Source organism: Ovis aries, chromosome 26 (genome assembly GCF_016772045.2).
Source record: "Ovis aries strain OAR_USU_Benz2616 breed Rambouillet chromosome 26, ARS-UI_Ramb_v3.0, whole genome shotgun sequence".
NCBI classification, from domain to species: domain Eukaryota; kingdom Metazoa; phylum Chordata; class Mammalia; order Artiodactyla; family Bovidae; genus Ovis; species Ovis aries.
In genome coordinates this window covers 40317337-40343470 of record NC_056079.1, presented here as the reverse complement: position 1 = coordinate 40343470, position 26134 = coordinate 40317337, and the positions used below count along the sequence as shown (strand labels likewise).

Below are 26134 nucleotides of genomic sequence, written 5' to 3'. Positions count from 1 at the left end.
TCAGAGTGGTCATCTGTTCTTTCACTGCTTTGAGATAATGAAGAATTTTATATGAGATTTTCATTCTGCTTTGTGGGTTAAATTTCCACTGTTTACTCTTCAGGGCAATTTATAGCCACAAAGCTTAATACGTATGGAAGAATATATATAAAAGATGATAAAATGAAGAAAATATTTGAAAATAATACACAAAATAACAAGTACAAATAAATATTTCTTTACTATAGAAACATAAAGACACAATGAGTGACAAAATATGAAAATAAATAATATAATGAAAAACAGAATAAAATAATAAAACTAGAGTAATCAATAATAAAAACAATCGAATAGCAAAATATATAATAATATATAAACAAAACCTCCATTTTCCACACTCAGTATAAGAAACAGAATGTTGTCATTACCTTTGAAGCCCCTGGTTCACCTTCATGCTGTCTCTGCCTCTTTTTTCTATTAGAGCCTTAGCATTCCCTGAGCTGTATGTCACTTACTTCTTGTTTATGATGCTGTCATTTGTGTGTATATCAAAATAATATATTATATATATGAGCATTGCAGTTGTTTTAAATATTCACCAACACTTGGTATTGCTAAACTTTATTTTACTGCACTTGCTTGGTTTGGAAAAGTATCTCAGTGTTTTTTTTTGGCATTTACCTATTTTACTAATGAGGTTGTGTATCTTTTCATGTTCAATGAATATTGTGTTTTACCTTTTATGAAACATCTGTGATCTACTGATTTCTATAAGTTCTTTATATATCCTGGAGACTAATTCCTTATTAGTGATGTGTTTTTATAAGTATATACTCCTAGATTTAAGCATATCTTACTCTTTGTGGTGTCTTTTGGTGAACACAGCTTATCAATTTTAATGCATTCTAATTTTGTTTTATAACATATATCAAAGAAATACAAATATTAAGTATTTGCTTTTATTTTCTTATAAATATGTTAGTTTTGCCTTTCACATCATTCATTTGGAGTTGATTTCTGTAACTGTGTGAGGTAAGGATCCACTTTTTCCCCCTAATATGGAAATTATTTGTTCCAACATTGTTTATTTCACAGTCTATTCTTATTTTAATTGTAAATATCTTTTCTGTCATAAATAGAATTTCCGTGTGTGTCTTTCTGAATCCCTTCTTCTGTCTCATTGTTTATAAGTTTGCTGTTTATTAATACTGCTTTTTAAATTGCACTTCTTTACACTGAGTCTAGGTTAAGCCTGTTACCATTACTTTTTTTCTACTTTGTACTTCTTTAGGAGTATTTTGCCTCCTCTTCATTTGCTTTCCTTATAATTTTCTGAAGTAGCTCATGAAGTTCTATGAAAAATTCCATAGGGATTTTGGTTGGAATAGTTTTGCTTATATGGATCAATCTTGGCAGACATAATTCATGAATACTGGTATGACTTATTTATTTGAATTCTAAATGTATTTCAAAAACTTCTATATTCTTCCTCATGGAAGTGACATAAATTCTGCTTGGAGTATTGTGGATACATTATTTTTATTAATATTTTAATGACGGCTTTTTAAAAAACCTCATTTTCTGTTTGTTCATAGACTATAAATATAATTGATTTTTTTATATCCAGAGAGCATTAGGAGCTCATATTAGTTTTAATAATTTGTGACTTCTTTGGGGTCATACGACATGTGATTCTTGTTCTTCTTCCATCATGGTGCCCCATATGAGTATGCTGAAGGAGGAAAAGTGTAGATAAGTACATCTTGTTTCACTAGGACCTCTAGTACCATTTTTTAAGAACTTGTGACGGTGGCCAACTCTCGGTTGTCTTGGCTTCTAAGTTTTAAGGAAATAGTTTTTATCCATGAGTTAGAAGTTTTTGTATAGCAGCACGTTACTAGGATAAGGGAATTTACTTATAGTCTTAATTTTCTGAGAATTCTTACCATAGTAGCTGATTTTTATTCAGTGTTCCTTTTCCTAAATCATCTGTTAAGACAGTGTTATAGTTTTCTCTCTAAATCTTTTGGTGCTGAACTGAACGGTCAGTTTGCATGCACCCTTTGTCTTATCTATTGGCCTCTTTTCAGCTGTCCATGCCTCTTCCTTGATACACTTCCCTCATTTGGCATTTAGGCTCCCCTCACCGTCCCTTCCGTCCTGGATTTTCTCCTTGCTCCATTTCAGATGCGGATATGGAGCAAGGAGGTCTCTGTATATCTGAGGGTACCAGAACTCTGTTCTCTTCAACGTTTACTTTCTGGGTGATACCTGAGTTTGTATGACTACATCCCCAAATTCATATTTTCTGCCCGGTTTCCTCTCCAAAACTTGGATATCCAACTGCAACTCTGCCTTCTGCATCCACCTTGCAGATACCTTACATCTAATAAGTCTTAAGACTGAGATCTGATCTCTCTGCCACACACCCACCAGAGCTGCTCCACACGTGACTTCTCGATTTCTACTGCTGGTGACTTTGTTCCTTGAAACAATCAGCCCAAAAGCTGGGAATTTTCTATTCATGGGAAGGTTGCAAAGATATTTCAGCCAGTTCCCATACGTCTTTACACAACTTGCCCTGACGCTAATATCTTAAATAAACAAAACCAAGAAAGTAACATTAAGCGATACAGTTAACTAAATTCCAGATCTTAGTCAGATTCCACCAGTTGTCCTTTTGGGGTTCCAGAGCGCATCCCAGGATCACAATCACGATTCCACTGGCATGTTAGCTTCCCCCCACACTGTGAGTTTCTCAATCTTCCCTTGACACTATTAAAATTAGTATTTTAATTGGGTATTTTTCAGAACATCCTTCGGTTTGGAGCTGACAACGTGAGATTGGGTTGAGGTTGCATATTTTCACTAGAGTACCGCAGAACCGACGTGCCTCTCGTAGAGCCTTACGTCAGGGGCGCTTGATGCCGATGTGTCTTTTATTACTGATGACGATGATGACGTTGGCTTGGAGTGCTTGGTCAGGGTGGTGTCCGCTGTGCTGCTGCTGCTGCTAAGTCGCTTCAGTCGTGTCCAACTCTGTGCGACCCCGTGGACTGCAGCCCCCCAGTCTCCCCTGTCTGATGACGATGATGACGTTGGCTTGGAGCGCTTGGTTAGGGTGGTGCCCGCTGCACTATTCCACTATAAAGTTACGCTTTCCACTCGGTGATTAACGAGTAGCTTGGACCATGCAAATATCCTGCTTCTCCTCCAGCTGTGAACCGCTAAGTTTAGCATCCATTGATGGGTCTTGCCTGACAACACCCATTGGTAGCGTGTTTGTTTAATGATTTTTTTCCATTTTAGTAATTCAGAGTTTTTTCTATAAGGAAGACCTGTACCTTCATTCTAATTTATTTAATTCAATTATTATGAGTTATATTCCAATAAAAATGAATTACAGCAATGGTGTGAATGGTGTGGAGGCAGGAGAGAACCACAAACAGCTCAGAATTATAAAGTATATCCAACATTAATCAAATCTGAGATGTTTGAGTATGCAAATATATTACTTAGCAAGCATTTAACATTTAATTTTTAACCCATAATATACCAAAGCTCTCCTGAACTATACAAGTCTTATTTCTCAAAAATCTCATGTAGTATAAACCAAAGTCTTAATTCTATTGTAATTTAAAATGTGTATCTTTAAGGGTCCACAGCATATTCATTGCTGGGAATTTTTAGCTTTGAGAAACAAAAAAACTAGCCATGTTATATTACACCAAAACATCTGAGAAAATAACATTTTCTCATGAATAGAAACAGTGCCAATTAGAAAAATGAAATTTAGACAGTGGTATTTTACTTATCAAGCATTTATTGCTACGGGTTAATGAAGAATTACAATATATAGTCTCATTCCCAGGCATAAGCATATTCAGAAGCAAAATTTACATAAATTTATCATAAATAGTAAGTAGCAAGAGATATATAATTTTATTAACCCTGAGGCTATCTTGGAATATTAACAAGAGCGTTTAGGACGGACAGCCAGCGGTACAAATCAGAATGAGTGTGTGTCTCACCTAGACGCAGATGCACTTGTCCTATCACGCGGATTTCCTCTAATTTTTATTAGCAGTGCCCTGAATCGGAAGAATGTTTAATTTAATGGTTAGATGTGCTATGTAAACTACACAACTCTTTGAAAGCTGTTTCCACTGAAATGGAAACAATTCTTAGCTGCACAGTGGTTCTTAGCAACCCTCTTGTAACCATTTATCTCAAAGAAGGATAAATTCACTAAACTGAAGGGTTCTGACCCATTTCTTGCAACATCTGAAATTAGTCATAATAAATTTTACATGATTTAGTCATGTATTTTCAAAGAAAGTAACTTTACTTTTTAAATATATGAATTCACATAATCTTTCTAAAATTCTAGAAAGACTTCGAAAATTCCAGCAACCTTTAAAAAGTGGAGGGCAGATGTGGCTGGAAATAGGAAGATTTATTGAAAGTCTGTAAAAGAAACAATTACAATGACTTCAGCCTCCTCTACAGAATCCTAAAGGTTCACTTGTAAAGGTATTGATCCAACAAGCCCACGAGACTGAAGCCAAGATGCCAAGTGCACCTCGGGTTGAAAAAAGACTTACAGACAGTGATGACTGAACGCCTGTTAATAGGAAATCAACCTTTCGACAAGCTTCCAAGAGGCATGTGGACTCTCTAATCAGCTTTGAAAGATATGATCAGATTTTTCTTTCCATTTATTTAATTTTCAAAATATATCATAGAGTAGGTATTTTTACAACATAGACACACATTCAGAATGAGAGGGAAAATGGCCCAATTTACCACCTAGATAGCCCCCCGCTGACATAAAAGGAAAATAACAGTAGTATATGTGCAAGGTTTCAAAATGAGAACGGTAAAGAAAGGCACAAAATGAGTGCTTTGAGGCTATGTTGTTAGCTGCATACATGTTTAGAATTGTTATTTTGTCCTGGTGAATGAAGTCTTTTATCATTACATAATATCTCCTCCAGTCAGACTTTTGTCCTTGTCTCCTTTTGTCTATATTAATATAGCCAGGCCAATTTTCTTTTCATTGGCAATTTCCTGGTATGTCTTCCCCATCATTTAAAAATGTTTCGTGCTTTCTGTGTGTCCCTCATAAATAGCACATAGCTGGATTTTGTTTTCAAAATTTTATTTCTCCTGCTTGACATAGTTCCTTCATGTTGCCCATTTGGGTCTATCTCTTTCTTTTCTTTCTTCTCTATTTTCCATTTTTAAATGCTTTCCTAGCATACATGGTAAAAGCCCTGGTTGATGCTTTAAGAGTTGGAGTGGGGACCAAGCTGACTAGGGGCTCTGAAAGGGTAGGTGGGCGACCCAATAGATGGCAGACCACCAGACTCCCCTGTCCCTGGGATTCTCCAGGCAAGAATCCTGGAGTGGGGTTCCATTTCCTCCTCCAATGCATGAAAGTAAAGTCGCTCAGTCGTGTCCGACTCTTAGCGACCCCATGAACTGCAACCTATCAGGCTCCTCCGTCCATGGGATTTTCCAGGCAAGAGTACTGGAGTGGGGCGTCATTGCCTTCTCAGAAATCCATGATTAGGATTGCTTTAAGTCAGAAATCCTTAATGCTAGCACTGTTGACATTTCAGTTCAGTTGCTCAGTCATGTCTGACTCTTTGCAACTTCATGGACTGCAGCACACCAGGCTTCCCTGTCCATCACCAACTTCCAGAGCTTATTCAAACCCATGTCCATCGAGTCGGTGATGCCATCCAACCATGTCATCCTCTGTCGCCCTCTTCTCCTCCTGCCTTCAATCTTTCCCAGCATCAGGGTCTTTTCCAATGAGTCGGCTCTTCGCACCAGGTGGCCAAAGTATTGGGGTTTCAGCTTCAGCATCAGTCCTTCCGATGAACACTCAGGACTGATTTCCTTTAGGATAGACTGGTTGGATCTCCCTGCAGTCCAAAGGACTCTCCAGAGTCTTCTCTGACACCACAGTTCAAAAGCATCAATTCTTCAGTGCTCAGCTTTCTTTATTTGGCAACATTTATTTCCAAATGTTGACATTTGGAGCCATATAATTCTTTGTTATTAGGAGCTATGCTGTGTTTTGTAGGATGTTGAGCAAAATCCTTGGCCTCCATCCATCAAATGCCACCCGTATATTCCAATTGTGATAACCAGAAGTACCTGCAGACATTGCCAAGCGTTCCCTGGAACCGAGAGTAGGGTGCAAAACCAACGTGGTTGAGAACCACAGCTGCAAGAGGAAGTACACGTACTATTTATTGGGGAGTTCATGGTGTCAATTCTTGTGGTTTCTTTTGAACTGATAAGATTTCCTGGGGGCAGGGGAAGGCCTTATTATCTGCTGCCTGTAAGATAAAGACCTGCTTGAACATATTCCATGTCTCATTCTCCACATCCTTTCTTAGGCAGAATGCCCATATTGTTCAGAACTCCACTCTGCTCCCCTCTGATACCTGTTTAACCCACATTGGCAATCCCACTCTCCTCCCAGGGCCGGGTTGACAAATGCTCACGTGACGAATTCCGATCAGTTCCACCTGAGAGACTTCACTGCTGACGATGTCTGGAAAGGGTTGCCTGGTTCTGAGAACACAAGAACAGATCTTGTTCTTGTCTGACAGATGGTGTTGAGCGGGGTGATGTTTCCTGAGGGGGAGCTGAAATTGAGTGTTCAGAATGGAATGAGAGTAAGACCATGGGTCCTTATGATATCGTGGCACCGCAAACCAACCAGCCCTGGGAACTAACCTCAGGTTTGTTGGTTATTTTAGCTTAGATTTTGTAAATCTCCTTATTTAAGCCAGTCAGTTGACTCTGAATTTTTAAAAACTGTGACTGAAGTCATTTTCTTAACATTTTAAAAAGCTTTTTATTGTATATTGGAGCATAGTTGATTAAGAAGGTTGTGATAGTTTTAGGTAAACAGCAAAGTGATTTAGTTATTCCTATGCATGTGTCTATTTTTCAAATTCTTTTCCCATTTAGATTGTTACATAATATTGAGCAGAATTCCCTGTGCTGTACTGTAAGCCCTTGTTGATTATACATTTTAAATAGAGCAATGTGCGCATGTTAATCCCAAACTATCCCTTTAATTGATATTTTTCCAAAAGTAAGTTCCATTTTATAGTTATATTGACTCTAATAATTATATCTTTTCATATGCCTTGTTCCTCTGATATCAGGAGTGAAAGATACATATTTCCTTAGACATTTTTGAAGCTAGACTTTGCACATTCTTAATTTGTTGTTGCTGTTGTTGTGTCTAAGAGTACTGAAGGAGCACTTTAACTCAAAGGAATGATGGTCTATGAAGCAAACAAACTTTTAAATATTTTAAAGTGAAGGAATCAGGAAAGGGCAAAGCAGGAGCACTATTGTGTTGGCATTCTAATTATAAATACATCAGATTTGGTGCAAAAAATTATCAAACCATCAGTCTTGGCAATGGTTAATTCACTTTTTGAATTTCAATATTTCATCTGCGAAGTGTCAGCCACTGAGTCTTGTTAATGGTAAGCCTTTCGTTCCTGTTAAATCAATTGTAAATAATAGAACCCCTCCGAGAAAAATGATGAAATAAACATTGATTTCCAAATTGAGTGTCAGATTCAGAGCATTAATAAAACACATCACAAGCAAACAAGCACCTAATATACTCAGATCACTGGAATTGTAATCAGAGGGGGAAGGAAAATCAATAATTTTTGTGTAACTTGCTAGTATTTTTACATTTCATTTGTATCTGTGTGTCATCATGTCAAATTTCCCATTGCAGGCCCTATGTGGCTATTTAATTTTTATTATCCTCACCAGCAAAACTAGGTACTTTTGTGTCCTGTTAGATTTGCTTCTCTCTTCTAAATAGGTGACAGGCGTCTGGTCACATAGTTTTGTTTTGTTTTTTTTTTTTAGTTGCCTGGCACCAATGATTTTGTTGTGTTTAATGCAATACAATAATCATTTCCAGCAAGTCATATAAAACACTGCAGAAAAATGTAGCAGCTCTAATAGAACTTTGAAGGAAAACAAAGCTCTCTTGCAGGCGTCCATAGCAGTGCTTTATGCCACAAGCTCTATGAAATGTTAGCGCCACTGTCCTGTGAATGCCACGGATGGGATCAGGCTGAAAGGAAAGTGTGTCCCCGAGACTGTGTTGGCTCTCTAGGAAAGGAGGTTGGCAGGGCAGTGCCTTGCTGTCCTTTAGGCTGGAATATGATCAGGGCTCTACTCAGGGTACATCTTGTGAAGGACTAGTTTCAAGGAAAGCATGCCCTTCTAAAGTCATACATGGGCAAGGGTGGTAATACCAAGGGCGCGACTTTCAAAAGACTGTCCCCAAACTCTTCCAAGTTCTCCCCCCCCCCGCCCCCCGCCAGGGATGGTTTCTAATGCTGAAATAGCAGCAGCGCAGTGATGGTAGATGTGGGCTTGGGTTTTCTGTTTTAGTGCTGCTTCCTCGCGTTTCATGATGAACTGCATTCCAACTCTCAGTCGATTGTGCTTTCATTTTTATTTCTATATTTCTTTATGAAGCCCCCTTGTGAAGCTATTCAAGTAGGTGGTTATATACCATTGAGTGGGGCCTAGCATTGACTTTGACCTCAGTAACAGGCTAAGTCCTTGTGGGAACCTCATTTTGAAGAGTAGATGAGGTCCAAATGATCACTGCAAAAATACTCAGAAATGGAAGCTACTATTCATGAGAAAGAAAATATTACAAGCTAAATACAAGATGTTAAGTGACTGTCAATGGAAAACAACACATTTACAGAGCACAGGGAACTTGGGATCTGCCCTCTTTTCCCCAAACCTACAAAGAGGCCGACTGCCGTGGGAAGAGGGCAACAGGAAGGTTACAGCGCTTGCGTCACGTCAGGGGTATTACTGAAGGATCGGGAAAAGTTTCGCTGCGAGGAAAGAAGGCTTAGACTCAGGTTGTCTACTAGGTCAAGATCTTTTATGTTAGGATGGCCACATAATTTATTTTCCAGGGGAGGCACCTTTGAGAATAAAAGGGAGGGAGTCATAATGATTGGGCTTTCCTGGTGGCTCAGCAGTGAAGAATCTGCCTGCCAATGCAGGAAATGTTGGTTCAATCCCTGGGTTGAGAAGATCCCCTGGAGAAGGAAATGGCAGTCCACTCCAGTGTTCTTGCCTGGGGAATCCCGTGAACAGAGGAGGCTGTGGGCTACAGCCCATGGGGTCGCAAAAGAGTCAGACAAGACTTAGGGACTAAAGAACAATTACACAACAGTAATGAAGATTAAGCGGGGACAGTCATATCCAAGGACTGCACCAAGTGAAGCAGGCTGTGTGGCCATCCTAATTTTAAAAAAGAAGACTTCGAATGCTGGCCTGAAAGAATTCAAGCAGGATCCATGAGAGAGAAACAAACAGACGTTGGATTGCTCAATGAGGAAGAAATATAAGGAACTTTGTATGGATCAAATGAGATGCCTGCCTATGAGAATGGAGTTGCTCAAAGAAGACTGGGAGGGATTTGATCAAGGTCATCTTAGCGGGTTTTGAGGATCAGAGCTGTGGTTGGACCATAGGCATTTAATGTTGTTTTTGCCTGAGCATCTGTGGTTCTGAATTTTAAATGAAGATATTCCATGGAGAGTTGTGCATTCCAGTGCAAGTTGTTTTAAAGGTCTGGTTCTAGAATTGCTTCTGGAATGCATGCAGTCTTGCAAGGCTTAATGTAGGTCTAAATCACTGACATCAGAATGAATCCCAGTTTTGGTCAAGAATGAGCTGAGAAAAAACCTCAGGATCCTAATTTTGGGTGGTAGGACCTAGTGTTAGGACCACTAAACTAGAATTGGGTAAGACACAAAATTAAGGTATAGATAGATAGCAGACCTTGGGACATAAAGAAAAAAATCTCTTTGAAGAACGTCTGCAGTCCCTTGAACGGATCTTCTGCTTGGACTTTAGAGAACTCAGAATACTGTTGCAAACAACCCCCCTTAAATTCTTTACAGTGAAGTTGTATCATTCACTTCAGTTCAGTCGGTCAGTCGTGTCCAACTCTTTTCGACCCCATGAATCGCAGCACCCAGGCCTCCCTGTCCGTCACCAGCTCCCGGAGTTCACCCAGACTCACGTCCATCAAGTCAGTGATGCCATCCAGCCATCTCATCCTCGGTCGTCCCCTTCTCCTCCTGCCCACAATCCCTCCCAGCATCACAGTCTTTTACAATGAGTCAACACTTCGCATCAGGTGGCCAAAGTACTGGAGTTTCAGCTTCAGCATCATTCCTTCCAAAGAAATCCCAGGGTTGATCTCCTTCAGAATGGACTGGTTGGATCTCCTTGCAGTCCAAGGGACTCTCAAGAATCTTCTCCAACACCACAGTTCAAAAGCATCAGTTCTTCGACGCTCAGCCTTCTTCACAGTCCAACTCTCACATCCATACATGACCACAGAAAAAACCACAGCCTTGACTAGACGGACCTTAGTCAGCAAAGCAATGTCTCTGCTTTTGAATATACTATCTAGGTTGGTCATACCTTTTCTTCCAAGGAGTAAGTGTCTTTTAATTTCATGGCTACAATCACCATCTGCAGTGATTTTGGAGCCTCCAAAAAATAAAGTCTGACACCGTTTCCACTGTTTCCCCATCTATTTCCCATGAAGTGATGGGACCAGATGCCATGATCTTCGTTTTCTGAATGTTGAGCTTTAAGCCAACTTTTTCACTCTTCTCTTTCACCTTCATCAAGAGGCTTTTTAGTTCCTCTTCACTTTCTCCCATAAGGATGGTATCATCTGCATATCTGAGGTTATTGATATTTCTCCTGGCAATCTTGATTCCAGCTTGTGTTTCTTCCAGTCCAGTGTTCCTCATGATGTACTCTGCATAGAAGTTAAATAAGCAGGGTGACAACATACAGCCTTGACATACTCCTTTTCCTACTTGGAATCAGTCTATTGTTCCATGTCCAGTTCTAACTGTTGCTTCCTGACCTGCGTACAGATTTCTCAAGAGGCAGGTTAGGTGGTCTGGTATTCCCATCTCTTTCAGAATTTTCCACAGTTTATTGTGATCCACACAGTCAAAGGCTTTGGCATAGTCAATAAAGCAGAAGTAGATATTTTTCTGTAACTCTCTTGCTTTTTCCATGATCCAGTGGATATTGGCAATTTGATCTCTGGTTCCTCTGCCTTTTCTAAAACCAGCTTGAACATCTGGAAGTTCACGGTTCACGTATTGCTGAAGCCTGGCTTGGAGAATTTTGAGCAGTACTTTACTAGCGTGTGAGATGAGTGCAATTGTGCGGTAGTTTGAGCATTCTCATACATGCCTTTAATCTAAGCAATTTGAGCTATATAGGTATATATTAAGTCGTGCTATAAAACTGTCCTCTGTCTTTTCTATATTAAAATGTACTTTATAGAGTGATTTAGGGGATCTTAACTTTGTAATTTTACTCTCCTTTGCTGACATAGATTCAAAGCTCTATGGTTACTGCTGACTTTCATCAAGCCAAAAACTTAATTTCTTCATGGTCAAGTCCCACATTCCCTGCAAGACCTTTCCTGTGAGCCACAGCTAAAATTGGGCAACCCTGTCTCAGCCTCTGGTGGGACTTCTTGTCTGCATGCCAAATTTGGGCATTGAAATATCCCAGTTTTTATTGTCCTCCACTTGTGGCTTGGGTACATCTGGCTTCTCTAATCACACTGCTCATCCCTTGCCTGAGGGACAGAGTCGCTCATCTCCTTGGAGTTCTAGCATGGTGCACCCCATGGATGGTTATTTAGTTGAGCTGGGCTCACCTGATCCTTAATTGAGAAGAGGGACTCATGGGAGCCTCCTGTGACCTCCCAGATGAAAGGATCTTTACATGAAACTTGCTTCCCTTAGGGCAGCCTCATCCATATATAAAGGCTAAAGATATCTGCCTATAAAAGGCAGTACAATAAAGGAGGCACCCTATTTGTTAAATTTGTTAAATAGGCACCCTATCTGTTAAATAAATAAATATTTTAAATATAAATATATTTTCTTTATGTCCTATGTATATGGATATGTCCATGTTGTTGTACGTTTCTTTCCTCCATATATGTCCAAGTTCTCACAAGAGGTTTCTAATTACTTCTGAAGTATTCTCTCTCCCTTTGGGAGTTTTTCATATAAACTGGTTAATTTCGTAGCTACAAATACTTATTTGAGATTCACATTTTACACAAAATATAGTATTTATGGCTTGAAAAGTGTTCCTCACATAAGAACCATAGGCTGCTTCCTGCTTCTTCAAATTACTGCTATGAAGGCATGAAAGTTGGTGTACTCCAAATACCTGCAGATCCAGGTTTCCTACGGAAGGATCGTCAGTTACAAACCCCAGGAGATGGCGAAGGACAGGCATGCTGCAGTTCATGGGGCCTCCAAGAGTCAGACACAACTCAGTTAGTGAACAACAACCATAAGGATAACGGTAACAGCAAACACCTGGTAGTTTTCAGCACATGCTAAGCAAATGTTTCATATATATTAATTCGATAAACACTTACCAGAACCCTGTGAGAAACAAGGACAGAAAAGGAAGGCAACTCACAAAGGTACTAGTGGTGGAGCTGGAATTTGAACCCAGGCAATCCCAAGCTTACTTTTTTCCCCACCAAACATCATGCATGGTGGCTAAAAGCCAAGGCCCTGTGATCAGCCAAAGTTGGATTTAAGTGCTGGCAATCTAATTTAGTAAATAATAGGATCTAACCCAGGAAGCAACAGTTAGAATTGGACATGGAACAACAGACTGATTCCAAATAGGAAAAGGAGTACGTCAAGGCTTTATATTGTCACATTGCTTATTTAACTTCTATGCAGAGTACATCATGAGAAACGCTGGGCTGGAAGAAGCACAAGCTGGAATCAAGATTGCTGGGAGAAATATCAATAACCTCAGATATGCAGATGACACCACCCTTATGGCAGAAAGTGAAGAGGAACTAAAAAGCCTCTTGATGAAAGTGAAAGAGGAGAGTGAAAAAGTTGGCTTAAAGCTCAACATTCAGAAAACGAAGATCATGGCATCCGGTCCCATCACTTCATGGCAAATAGATGGGGAAACAGTGGAAACAGTGTCAGACTTTATTTTGGGGGCTCCAAAATCACTGCAGATGGTGATTGTAGCCATGAAATTAAAAGACGCTTACTCCTTGGAAAAAAAGTTATGACCAACCTAGATAGCATATTGAAAAGCAGAGACATTAGTTTGTCAACAAAGGTCCATCTAGTCAAGGCTATGGTTTTTCCTGTGGTCATGTATGGATGTGAGAGTTGGACTGTGAAGAAAGCTGAGCACAGAAGAATTGATGCTTTTGAACTGTGTTGTTGGAGAAGACTCTTGAGAGTCCCTTGGACTGCAAGGAGATCCAACCAGTCTATCCTAAAGGGTATCAGTCCTGGGTGTTCACTGGAAGGACTGATGCTAAAGCTGAAACTCCAATACCTTGGCCACCTGATGCAAAGAGTTGACTCATTGTAAAAGACTGATGCTGGGAGGAATTGAGGGCAGGAGGAGAAGGGGACGACCGAGGATGAGATGGCTGGATGGCATCACCAACTCCATGGACATGAATTTGGGTGAACTCCGGGGCTTGGTGATGGACAGGGAGGCCTGGCGTGCTGCGATTCATGGAGTCGCAGAGTCGGACACGAATGAGTGACTGAACTGAACTGAACCCAAACATAGTTGGGGAATTGTGATATCTCTGGTGATATCTCTGGCATGTAGAATGTGCTCAGTAGATGTTAGTATTATTTATAAAATGAAAAGTGAAAGGCGCTCAGTCATATCTGACTAATTGCAACCCTGTGGACTATACAGTCCATGGGATTTTCCAGGCCAGAATGCTGGACTGGGTAGCTTTCCCTTCTCCTGGGGATCTTCCCAACATAGGGATCAAAGCCAGGTCTCCCGCATTGCAAGCAGATTCTTTACCAGCTAAGCCACCAGGGAAGCCCGAGAATACTGAAGTGGGCAGCCTATCCCTTCTCTAGAGGATCTTCCCAACCCAGGAATCGAACCAGAGTCTCCTGCATTGAAGGTGGATTCTTTACCAGTTGAACTACCAGAGATTTACACAGAAGGGCTTTCTGTTGATGGGTATAAAGCAGTCTGGTGCTTACACACAGGAGAGGAACCGTAGAGTAAGAGAGGTAGACGGTGCCCATACTCTTGTTTCGGCGTTTGTAGTTTAACCTGCTCTGTAGGGTGTGTTCAGAAATCTTGCTTCAGGCCTGTGGTTCAACTCCTTCCATTTGTAGTAAGTTCACCTCACTTTACAGCTGACAGTCCTGGATCTTATTGAGCTGGAAAACAGGAAATATCTGGCTAATTTCCTCTGGACGATATTGTTTATTTCCTTCGGTAATTGGATAATGGAATTATTGAGAATTTTGCAAATAGACAAGGGGATGACCTGCTGAGGGCAAGATGTGACATTCCGTGGGCGGCATTCCCTGACAGCTCACTGTACACAGTCTGCCCACAAGGTGCGGGAGCTCAGGGTCCTCGGGCTTCTGTGTCCTTTCACTTGTTTTTCCTTTTTCCTTTCACTGCTGATGTGCGTGCTCTTGCCACAAACCACTGCCACCTCTTTCAGTAGTTTTGCTTCCTTTGAGTCCTTCTTCCTGGATGGTTGAATTTCACTGATAAGAGGGCCAACCTCATGCATTCACATATAGGAACCAAAGCAGGAGAGACAGTCAAGTTTTTTTTTATAAAAATCATGTTTTGAAAAACTGATGCTTTTCAACCTCCAATTACTACAGTGTTTACATTTTTTTTATTACTTTATGTTTGTTAAAGTGGTGAAAATCAGCTCGAGAAATAACAGGTGTAAATGATAATTTTATTATTTCCAAAGAAATTTTTATGTTGATGAGATTATGGGTCCAAGTTTCTGCATCTGCACATACACATTTTAAAGGTATATGCAATAAAGACACAAATTCTAATTTTTGCATTTTTCTTAACATGTGGGCCAAGATAGAAATGGATTCTGGAAATAAGTTTCATATTATTAATAGCATTGTTGAGAATCTGGGGAGATTATTCAAAGCAGTTAGCTTCAGACTAAGAATGTAAGAAAAGAATCTGAACTCAAAAGTTTCTTGGATTGTCTTGAAAAAATCTTTACTAATAAATGTGTGTGTAGCCCATTCAGTGTTATTGTGTGAACAGTGGAACGCACTGTGACTATGTCTGTAACAACTCTGCATGACTAGATGAAAACGGTATACAGTTCAGGCAACCAACGTGTGATCAAGGTTCGCCTCTACTTGTCTTGACCTGGATGCACTCTTTTCATCCCTGAGAGGTTATCACTCTTTTTTCTTTTGATGTGTTGCACTTAGTATCTTTAAAAAAAAATTTATTGAAATATAGTCAATTTACAATGTCATGTTAGTTTTAGGTATATAGCAAAGTGATTCAGTTATACATCAACACACACACATATATGTGCATATATATGTATTCTTTTTCAGATTATTTTCCCCATAGGTTATTATAGAATTTTGAGTAGAGTTCCCTGTGCTATATAGTAGGTCCTTGTTGATTATCTATTTTATATATAGTAGTGTGTATATCGGAGAAGGCAATGGCACCCCACTCCAGCACTCTTGCCTGGAAAATCCCACGGACGGAGGAGCCTGGTGGGCTGCAGTCCATGGGGTCGCTAAGAGTCGGACACGACTGAGTGACTTCACTTTCACTTTTCACTTCCATGCATTGGAGAAGGAAATGGCAACCCACTCCAGTGTTCTTGCCTGGAGAATCCCAGGGACGGGGGAGCCTTGTCGGCTGCCATCTATGGGGTCACACAGAGTCGGATATGACTGAAGCGACTTAGCAGCAGTGTGTATATAGTAATCCCAAGCTCCTAATTTATCCATCCTTGCCCCCATCCCCCGCTTCCTCCCTTGGTAGCCATAAGTTTGTTTTTTAAGTCTGTGAGTCTGTTTCTGTTTTGTAAATAAGTTCATTTGTATCTCTCTCTCTTTTTTTTTAGATTCTACATATAAATGATATCATGTGATATTTGTATTTCTCTTTCTGACTTCCTTCACTTAATATAATAATCTCTAGGTCCATCCATGTTGCTGCAGATGGCATTATCTCATTCTTTTTATGGCTGAGTAGTATTGCATTGTGTGTGTGTATATATATATATATACACACACATATATGTGTGTGTGTGTCTATATATATACACAATGGCATAAGAAATGGCAACCCACTCCAGTATTCTTCCCTGGAAAATTCTTTGGACAGACGAGCCTGCTGCTGCTGCTAAGTCGCTTCAGTCGTGTTCGACTCTTTGTGACCCCATAGATGGCAACCCACCAGGCTCCACCATCCCTGGGATTCTCCAGGCAAGAACACTGGGGTGGGTTGCCATTTCCTTCTCCAGTGCATGAAAGTGGAAAGTGAAAGTGAAGTCGCTCAGTCGTGTCCGACTCTTCATGACTGCATGGACTGCAGCCCACCAGGCCCCTCCGTCCGTGGGATTTTCCAGGCAAGAGTGCTGGAGTGGGGTGCCATTGCCTGTCTGGCTGCAATTCATGGGGTTGCAAAGGGTCGGACACAACTCAATGACTGAACACACACACACACACACACACACACACACACTATATATATATACACACACCACATCTTTATCCATTCCTCTCTCGGCGGACATTTAGAGGTCATCTTTCTCGCTAGGTGTAACAGCGCCGGGGTAGCAGCACTTGCCTCACGGTTGCTGGCCACAGCGGCTCGAGGAGGGGGCTGGGGACTTCGCCTCTTCCTGTTCGGCGCTGAGCCCCAGCCTGCAGGCGTTTCTCACCTGTCAGTCCCTGACCCTGGCTGACGCTGAAGTTCCTTTGCTTAGTCTCTCACAGTTAAGGGGAGAAGGGAGAATTCCAGGAAACTCAAGACCCACTTTCTCTTTTCCGGAAGCAAAGGGGAGGCTTGCTCTTCTCTCTGCGCCTGCAGGGGCGGGAGCCTCGCTGTGGCTGGCTTCCCCCGAGCGGGCCACGGGCGCGGCTGCCTCTCAGGCCCCGTCGGCGGGCCGGCGGCCGGAGATCTCGCGAGGCCTTGCGCGGTCTGTGCCCGGGCCTCGCCGCCGTCCTCCGGCGTCGCGCGTGCTGAGCTGAGGCGTCCGCGCGGCCGTGTCACACGCAGGGCTCTGGTCAGACGGGCCCTGGGCAAGGCCTCTGCCCTCAGCCTCCTGTCAACAGCTTCGAGTAGACTCAGCACCGAGGAGCAGAAAGGTTAGACTTCACTGTGTTACCCGCGTCTCTCCGGAATTGTGCGTGGGCTTTGCCGTTGAAAAACCCTCCTGTGCTTTTCATCCAAGTCCTCATTCTTGAGGGTCGAAGGTCCGTCTTCCAAACCGCGCCGCGTGGTTTTGGGGAGCGGGGAGCTGGCATCCTGACCACCTGGAGCCCAGCGGACCTCCCCCCGTCTGCCATCAGACGTGTGTGTTTGTTACCAGGCCTCAGCGCTGGGGCCCTGAGTGCCCACCGGTTGAAGTTTTAGAGACGAAGGTCTCCAGATGGCTTAGGATGTGTGGACCCACTGTGGGCAAGAGACAGCCATGTGTCAGATTTTTCCCTAAAAATGAAGGTTTCTCGGTCTTTTGCCTGGGGGTAAGGGTGCCCTGCTGCCTAGGGTCACCACCCTGGCCTGAATGTCCCCCGTCACATGGTGGTGGTTTTTTGGAAGAGAAGTTTCAGGTCAGAGAGGGGTTTTGCACAGGTAGTCCAGGGGGCGTTGCCCCAGGCGGCGTCTCTGGCAGTTGGGGCTTGGGGCCTCTGCCCTCGAGTGTGATGTCCCCACGGAGTGGCGCCTGGAGCTTCGGGACAGATGGGTGGTCAGAGGCACCAGGTGCTCTCTGTCCCGCTCAGGAGTGAGCTGAGCTTGCGGCTGCCAGTTTTCAGAGTTTTAGGATCACCTGGCCTCCTGTTCCAAGCGGGTACAGGGCCAGCCAGGAGTGTGGGTGGGCAGCACCTGTTCCCATTTTCTGTGAGGCTCTCCTGATTTCTTCCCACCTGGGGGCGGGGAGGCTTGCTTGAGTTGTTCCATTTCAAGGGGGCTCAGGTGTTCCTTCTCTTGTGCCTGGGAAGTAGGTCTACCAGCCAGGAGTCCAAACGCACTTGACTTTATCTTATCACTTGAGGTTACTGCATGCAGAGCAAGGCAATCAGAAGCAACAAAATTTAGAGACCAGTTGATGGGCTAACTCTCTCATCTCTCAGGGCTGGTCTGTGTTACAAAGGAAGGTTACATGTTTTGGGGTCAGGGAGTGATACCCCCCAAAACTTCCAGTTCTGCCGGGATGCATGCTAACGGGCTGTCCTTCAGTATGGAGGACATTTGGTTCCCTTATCTTAGATCTGCTTTCAAGGAGTAGGGATTTGTTTCCAACTAGCAGTGGGGTGGTTGGAGTGATCTGTAGGCATCCAGAGGCCACAAGATTTGAGCCTGGTAAGATTTCTGGTTCAGGAAATTTGGAACCAGCACCAAACGGTTAATGGATTTCTCAAAAGACCCAAACAGGAGGCATCAAAAGGGCATGGGCTCTGATATAACTGGGGTTCCCCTTGAGTTTGTCATGGCCTGTGTTTGAAATAGCCCCTCCACAGTTGGAATATCCCACAGGAGGTAGAGGGGAGACCTCTGGGTTGGCGGCAGCTTAGCTCTGTTAGTTCCTGACTTCTTGGGCCCTTTAGCGGGTGGCAGGGTCTTCTCTTTTCTCCTCTCAGCCCCAAAGGAGGAGTTTTCAGACTTCCTGCTGGGCAAGAGCTAAAGGCATGAGGGATCCCTGGGGTGCTCTCCAGATCACTGGGCAGCTGCTGTTCTGGGCTGATGCCAGGATAGGCCCTTAGTGGAGGTTCATGAAGCCTCATCCAAGGCCCCCCACCCATGCAGAGAGAGACAGAATGGTGCAGGATTCCTGGTCTTATGAGCGGCCCACAGGGTCCCTCCAGTCCACTTCAGAGAAACCAGCGCTGACTGGGACAGGTCAAGTCACCAGTTGCGTACCTACCTTGGGACCCTTTTGCACGTGGGCATCCCTGGTGCCTGTTCCTGAACTCAGATCAAGCGCACTCTTTCCGTTTTGTCAGGCGGTCCTCGTTACCTGGGGCCTTTCCAGTCTTTCTTCTTAATTCACGGGGCTGGCCACCTCCCTCGTCCAAACCGAAAGTGATGCTGGAGAACAGTAGCGTCTACCCCTGGAGGTTGGTGAGCGTAAAAAGGCCCAGTGTGGCCGCTCTTGCTTTGTACCAGGAGGTCGCGGTCAGCACTTGTGGTGAGGCAGTGGGCCAGACTCCATGGCTCCCTCTCGCCCCAGGGCCCCCAGGTGTCCGGTCCTGCAAGAAGGGTGGCCAGAGGCATACGCCTGTGAGTTTCGGTCTCTGTGATCCCCGCAGTGGGGTGGGGTGGGGTCCAGGTGACTCCGGTCCTGCAAGAAAGGTGGCCGGAGGCATACGCCTGTGAGTTTCGGTCTCTGAGATCCCCGCAGTGGGTGGGGTGGGGTCCAGGTGACTCCGGTCCTGCAAGAAGGGTGGCCGGAGGCATATGCCTGTGAGTTTCGGTCTCTGAGATCCCCGCAGTGGGTGGGGTGGGGTCCAGGTGACTCTGGAGGCCATGCTGTGTACTCACTGCACCTGCGTATGGGTTGCTGGGCAGAGTTGCTCTTGTTGTCGAACAAAAGTCTGGTTGTTTGCATAGGTGCTTCTACACAGCTCATCACTATTATATGACGAGTGCTGGGGGCTCTGGAGTCTGACAGATGTATCTTGAGTTTGGGTTCACTTACCTGCTGTGTGACCTTAGACACATTACTGGGCCCTGTGGAGCCTCCATCTCTTCACCTGTAAAATAGGGATAACAAGGGGTGTTTTGGGATGTATATCCATCAGCAGCCTCAGTAAACTATGGCTTAACCCATGTAAATAAAGTAGCATCAAGGTTAAAATGTATGTGGAAAGGCTAAGTGCATTTAAATCTGTCTACAGCATTGTGACCAATATAGCCCATAAATTGTTATTTTAAGCAAATGAAGTACTAGATGAAAAAAAGTAATCCCACCAAGGACTGTATGTGTTAATTTTCAGTGATGTCGCATGGCATTTTACCCAGTTTGTTTTCAAAGCAAGGCTGCATTTCACGCTAGAGGTGATCCCTGGTGTGTATCTCACACTGTGGGTTCCGGAGCTCAGACAGCCTGCACTTGAATCTTGTCTGTCTTCTTTCTAGCTGAGTGGCCTTGGTGTGGTGCTTAGTCTGGTTGTGTTTCAGCTTTCCCATCTCCTGAGTGAGAAGAGTAACATCACCTCCCTTATAGGTTATGTGTCTGTGCTGAGTCACTCAATCATGTCTGATTCTTTGCAACCCCATGGACTGTATCCCGCCAGGTTCCTCTGTCCATGGGATTTCCTTGGCACGAATACTGGGGTGGGTTACCATTTCCTTCAAGGGATCTTCCTGACCCAGGGATCGAACCTATGTCTCTTGCATCTCCTGCGCTGGCAGGTGGATTCTTTACCACTAGCACCACTGGGAGGCCACCCCCCTTTACTTACAGGTTAGCTTTGGGTATTATGAGATACTATTGAGAGGGTAACAGTCGGGAAGGCCAGGGATCTCCAAACGGAGGAAACAGGCTACAAGTGTCAGATATTTTTTGCCTCTCCCTTAAGCGGTAGGAAGAAGCAAGCTACAGGTGTCAGGTTTTTTTCCTTCTCCATACAAAATTAAAAGGAGGTTTCTCTTAAAATTCTGTGTTGCCATGACGACACCTGGTTTCTGCTGAACTTAACTTTTCTCAAACCTTGAGCTAACCGATGTGTTTTTCTTATGGAAATATTTTTCTTAAGCTATGTTAATGAAACTATGTATTTGGTTTGGAATTTGCCTTTTTTTCAAATTGGTTCCACCTAAGACTAACTTTTTTTTTTCTTTTCTCAGACCTTGGGCTGATAATATCCCAACAAACCAGAATTGATATCAATTGGTATCAATTGATGACACCTTGTGCCATCCTATCTCAAAAATGCACATTGTGGGAGAGGGACCTAGTGAAACTCACCTCAGCCTTGAGGTGTCTCTCTTACCTGATTAATAGCTTTCTAACAGACATGAAACAGCTTGCTAAAAACTAGCAGGGTAGCACTCTTTCTGCCCCCTTCTGATGTCTATGTCAGAAGCTTTCTCTCTCTTATACTTCAGTAAAACTTTGTCACACAAAAGTTCTGAGCAATTAAGCCTCCTCACTGGCCCTGGATTGAATTCCTCTCCTCCAGAGGCCAAGGATCCCACCATATTTCACGGCTCTGCAACAACCTATCACTATCTTAAGTGCTTTATATGTGTTTCTCAGTGGATCATAAACATCTAGCAAATGCTACCCACTCCTTACCCATCCCTATTCCTGTAAGCAGGTAGTTAATGCCAACCATCATTTGACTTTATCAGAATTTCTCTTTATGGATAGTTAAATATTGGCATTAATAGTGAAAAAAGTCAGGCAGCACGAACAGACACAGGGGTACTAAAGAAATATCTAACCATTTTCTGGCCTACGAAAAGTGGGGGAAAAAAGAGTCAAACTTTTTAGAGTAGGTGAAGGGAGGAGTAAAGACAGAGGCAGAGCTTTCACCTGCTGACCTACAGAGGATGGTGGGGAGCACCACCGTCCAGGCTGCTCACAGCTGGGTACACGCCTCCGGGGCTGAGACTTCCCGAGTCACGCTTGACTCTGGACATGCATCTGTAGCAATAGGTGAGAGGGAGGCTGAGCACTTGCCAGCGGGGATCATGGGCATGAAGAGGCAGAGAGCTGCTGAGAAGGCTGGTCCAAGTCCAGTGGCAGCACAGCTGGGGCTCTGAGGGAGTAAGAGCTTGTGGGGAGACAGACGGTGGGTTCAGCCATCAGCACACATCAACAGGGCACGCTCCAGGCCCCAAGACATGGTCCCCAAGGAGCCTGACTCTTCCACTCTGAGACAAGTAGATAGTGACACACCGGTTCCAGTTCACTTGATGTCATCTTAGGAAAAAAGAGGGAGGTGGGTAGCTTTCCCTAATCCTGCACCTGTTGCTGTCCTAGGGAGAAAACAGGCTGGAGGTGGAAGGCTGAGGGTGCTCTGAGAGATGGTACCTTGTTATGAAGCGGAGCTGAATACACTCCCTAGGGGCTTATGCAAACTGATGCTATAACCTGCTCAGTGGTTTCCCTCCACCAGCCAAATGGAGGGGACTGATGGAGGAGGCTAGATTGATTGAGACTTAAGATACTTTTCAGCACATACTGTGGTTTAAATTTTGCGATGTAAACCAATAGGTAAAATGTGTGCTTTTTGTGAATTTTTCAGTAAACATTTTCCAGGGAAAATAACCAGGACACTTTCATTTCCTTCTCAAAGGAATCGGTGACCTCCCTCACCCCCAGTCAAGTCAAGGGATTATGACTTCACCAAAGATTTACCAAGAAAATTCCTGAAAGTGCTTTCTTATCTGTAAAAGGCAAGGAGCATTAGTTACCGTTGTATTTCTTTTCTCCAGCATGGATTCGTGTGTAATATATGCCATTAAAGAAGTATAAAAGAGGCACACGTAAAGCATGGTGTTAAATTCGGTTGATGATCTAATGTGAGGTGGAGTCAGATGTTAGAGATCGGAAGCCTTCTCCAGGATACAGTGCTGAGAGTGATCTTGGGACAATTGCTTGGAGGATGCTGTCCTCAAAGTCTGCAGGGTGGCCACATTCAGAGTAGCTGATTCCAGAGAGTTCTGTGTTTCCTGTACCACACAAATGTATAGCCCCAGGGTGACATTTAGCTATCAAGCCAGAGTCTCTTCCGTATCTGCCTAAAGGGAGAACCTTTGAGCTCCAATAGTGAGACGGTGCTTAAAGACAACTTTACAAGTGTTTTTATCAACCACATGGAATTAATTTGCACCTGAACGATGTGAATTCATTTGCTGTCTTGACCTTGTCGAACATCAGGGTGGTCCCTGGGAGAGCTTTTGTTTCAATAGGACAATATTTATGTATGGTTACCCAGATTTGTCAAGTAAACCCAATCTGAAAATAAAGGAATAAAAGGAATATTTAGAATGGATTGCCTACTATTCATCTGAATGTTCAGGGTGTTATTCATAGCTTTAATCTTTTGACCACCCACTCTGTGCAAGGTATTATAAGATATAGAGATGAATAGGGCTTTTTACTGCAAGTATCTTCTCCTAATAAAAATGCTTGCATACAAAAAATTGCTTTTTATGCACTTAATCCTGTGCATTTTCTAGGAAGAATGTTTATAACGCTTCCATTTGTTTTTCAAATAAGCCAGTGACTTCAAAAGGACAAGCACAGTGGTAGCTTTAGTCTGCTTAATGTGAGCCTGTGCTTTTCAGTGATGATGACTCAAAGTTCTGTGACTTAGCTAGTCAGCCTGCTTTTGACTAGCAATGATAAATTATATCAGTAAGAAGGTGAATCAATTATCCAGCATATTTCTAGAGTAACCACAATATATTAAGTATGTGTTAGATACCAGAGAAACACAGGTAAGGAGGAGGCAGGACCTGCCATTATGGAGACCAGTGGCCAACGAGAACAAACCAGAAGGGTACAAGTTATAGCCAAGGTTTGAGCTAAGAGTGTGGGGTGAGGCTTCTCAAAGGGCTGTCCTTTAAACTGAGCTGAAGGACATGTCGAGGCAGGCTTGTTTTCCTTTTCGCTCCACCAGGGAGACGGCACACCTTGCTCCATTGTGCTTTGCGGGTGGTGGTGTCTCACAGATTGAAGGCCTGAGGCAAGTCTGCATCAGCACCGTTTTCTAGCACTCTCTGCTCATTTCATGTCTCTCTGCCGTATTTTGGTTATTCTCGTGATATTTTCAGATTTTTCCATTATTATTGTATTTGTTATAGTGATCTATGATCAGTGATCTTTGAAGTCTCCATAATGATTGTTTGGGGTATCACAAGCCACCCTTGTACAAGACGGTGAACTTAATGGATAAATGGTGTATGCGTTCGGATTCTTCCATGGACCAGCTGTTCCTACATCTCTCTCTCTCCCTTCGGCCTCCCTATTCCCTAAGACACAGCAGTATTGAAGTTAGGCCAGTTAATAACCTTACAATGGCCTCTAAGTGTCCAAGTGGAAGGATGAGCTACATGCCTCTACCTGTAATCCGAATTATATCGATAAGCTAGAGATGATTAAGCTCAGTGAGGTTGGCATGCTGAAAGCTGAGACAGGCTGAAAGCTAGGCCTCCTGCACCACAGAGTTAGCCATGTTGTGAATACAAAGAATTATTTGATTTACCCAGCCATTTTTTTTCAATTAAAAAAATGTTGAAGTATAACTGGTTTACAATGTTGTGTTAATGTCTGCTGTGTAGCAGAGTGACTCAATTATACACATATATACTATCTTTCATATTCTTTCCATTATGGTTTATCACAGGATTGGATATAGATCCCTGATTATACAGTAGGACCTTGCTGTTTATCCACTCTGTAAATGCTAGTTTGTATCTACGAACCCTTAACTCCCAGCCCATCCCTCTCCCTCACCCTCGGGCACCACAAGTCTGTCCTGTGTGTCTGTGAGTCTCTCTTTCGTGTTTATGTTCATTTGTGTTGTATTTTAGATCCCACACATAAGTAATATCATATATTTGTCCTTCTTTGTCTGACTTACTTCACTTTATATGATAATCTTTAGATCCATCCATGTTACTACAAATGATATTATTTCATTCTTTTTTGTGACTGAATAATATTCCTCTGTGTGTGTGTGTGTGTGTGTGTGTGTGTGTGTGTATTAGATTGGTGCAAAAGTAATTAAGGTTTTGCATTGTTGAACTTTACCATTTGATATTAGAAGACATTCTTAAATAAATGTGCTTATGTTATATATACATTATTTTAATGCACATTTCTCACATTATGTTTTTTTGCTAATGACCTATTGCTTGCTGTTTATTTTATATGTATTTTGGACTATGTAAATAATGTTAGATAAAAAGCAAATTCAAGCTATTTTCTTATTTGAGTTCAAAATGGGTCATAAAGTAGTGGAGGCAACTCACAACAACAGTGCGTTTGGCCCAGGAATTGCTGATGTGGTTGAAGAAGTTTTGCAAAGCAGACAGGCACCTTGAAGATGAGGAGTGTAGTGGCTGCCTATCAGAAGGTTACAACGGACAATTGAGAGCAATCATTGAGCTGATCCTCTTACAGCTACATGAGAAGTTGCTGAAGAATTCAGTGTCAGCCATTCTACAGCCATTCGGCAATTGAAGCAAATTTGAGAGGTGAAAAGGCTTGATAAGTGGGTGCCTTGTGAGCTGGCCAAAAATCAGAATGTTGTTGTTTTCAAGTGTCATCTTCTCTTGTTCTGTGCAACAGCAATGAACCATTTCTTGATCAGATTGTGACATACGGTAAAAAGTGGATTTTATACAACAACTGGCGATGATCGAGGAGCTTGAAAGTACTTCCCAAAGCCAAACTTGCACCCGGAAAAGGTCAAGGTCTCTTGTGGTCTGCTGCTCGTCTGATCCACTACAGCTTTCTGAATCCCAGCAAAACCATTCCATCTGAGAAGTATGCTCAGGAAATCGATGAGATGCACCGAAAACTGCAACGCCTGCAGCCAGCATTGGTCAACAGAAAGGGCCCGATTCTTCTCCAAGACAACAGCGACTGTACACCACACAGCCATTGCTTCACAAGTTGAACGAATTGGGCTGCAAAGTTTTGCCTCGTCTGCCGTATTCACCTGACCTCTCACAACCAACAACCACTTCTTCAAGTATCTGGACAATTTTTTGCAGGGAAAACGCTTCCACAACCAGCAGAAGGCAGAAAATGCTTTCCAAGAGTTGTTCGAATCCTGAAGCATGGATTTTTATGCTATAGGAGTACATCAGCTTATTTCTCATTGGCAAAATGTGTTAATGGTTATGGTTCCTATTTTGATTAATAATGATGTATTTGAGCCTACTTATAAAGATTTAAAATTCATGATCTGAAACTACGATTACATTTGCACCAACCTAATAGCGACCTAATGACCTATTGCTTGCTATTTATTTTATATCTATTTTG

The 26134-nt window shown here is 42.8% G+C and overlaps 1 protein-coding gene across 2 annotated transcripts in view; it reads left to right on the top strand.

Annotated features, from left to right (window-relative positions):
• Positions 1 to 26134, top strand: part of RARB (retinoic acid receptor beta) — an 869358-nt gene that overhangs the window by 61410 nt on the left and 781814 nt on the right. The window contains exon 1 of one of the 2 annotated variants that reach the window (XM_060407106.1): positions 17108 to 17270. The exons of the other annotated variant lie outside the window; for it this stretch is intronic. The gene's annotated coding sequence lies outside the window, so the exon portion shown is untranslated. Of the gene's footprint in view, positions 1 to 17107; positions 17271 to 26134 lie in introns of those variants that run through there. 2 annotated transcript variants of the gene reach the window in all.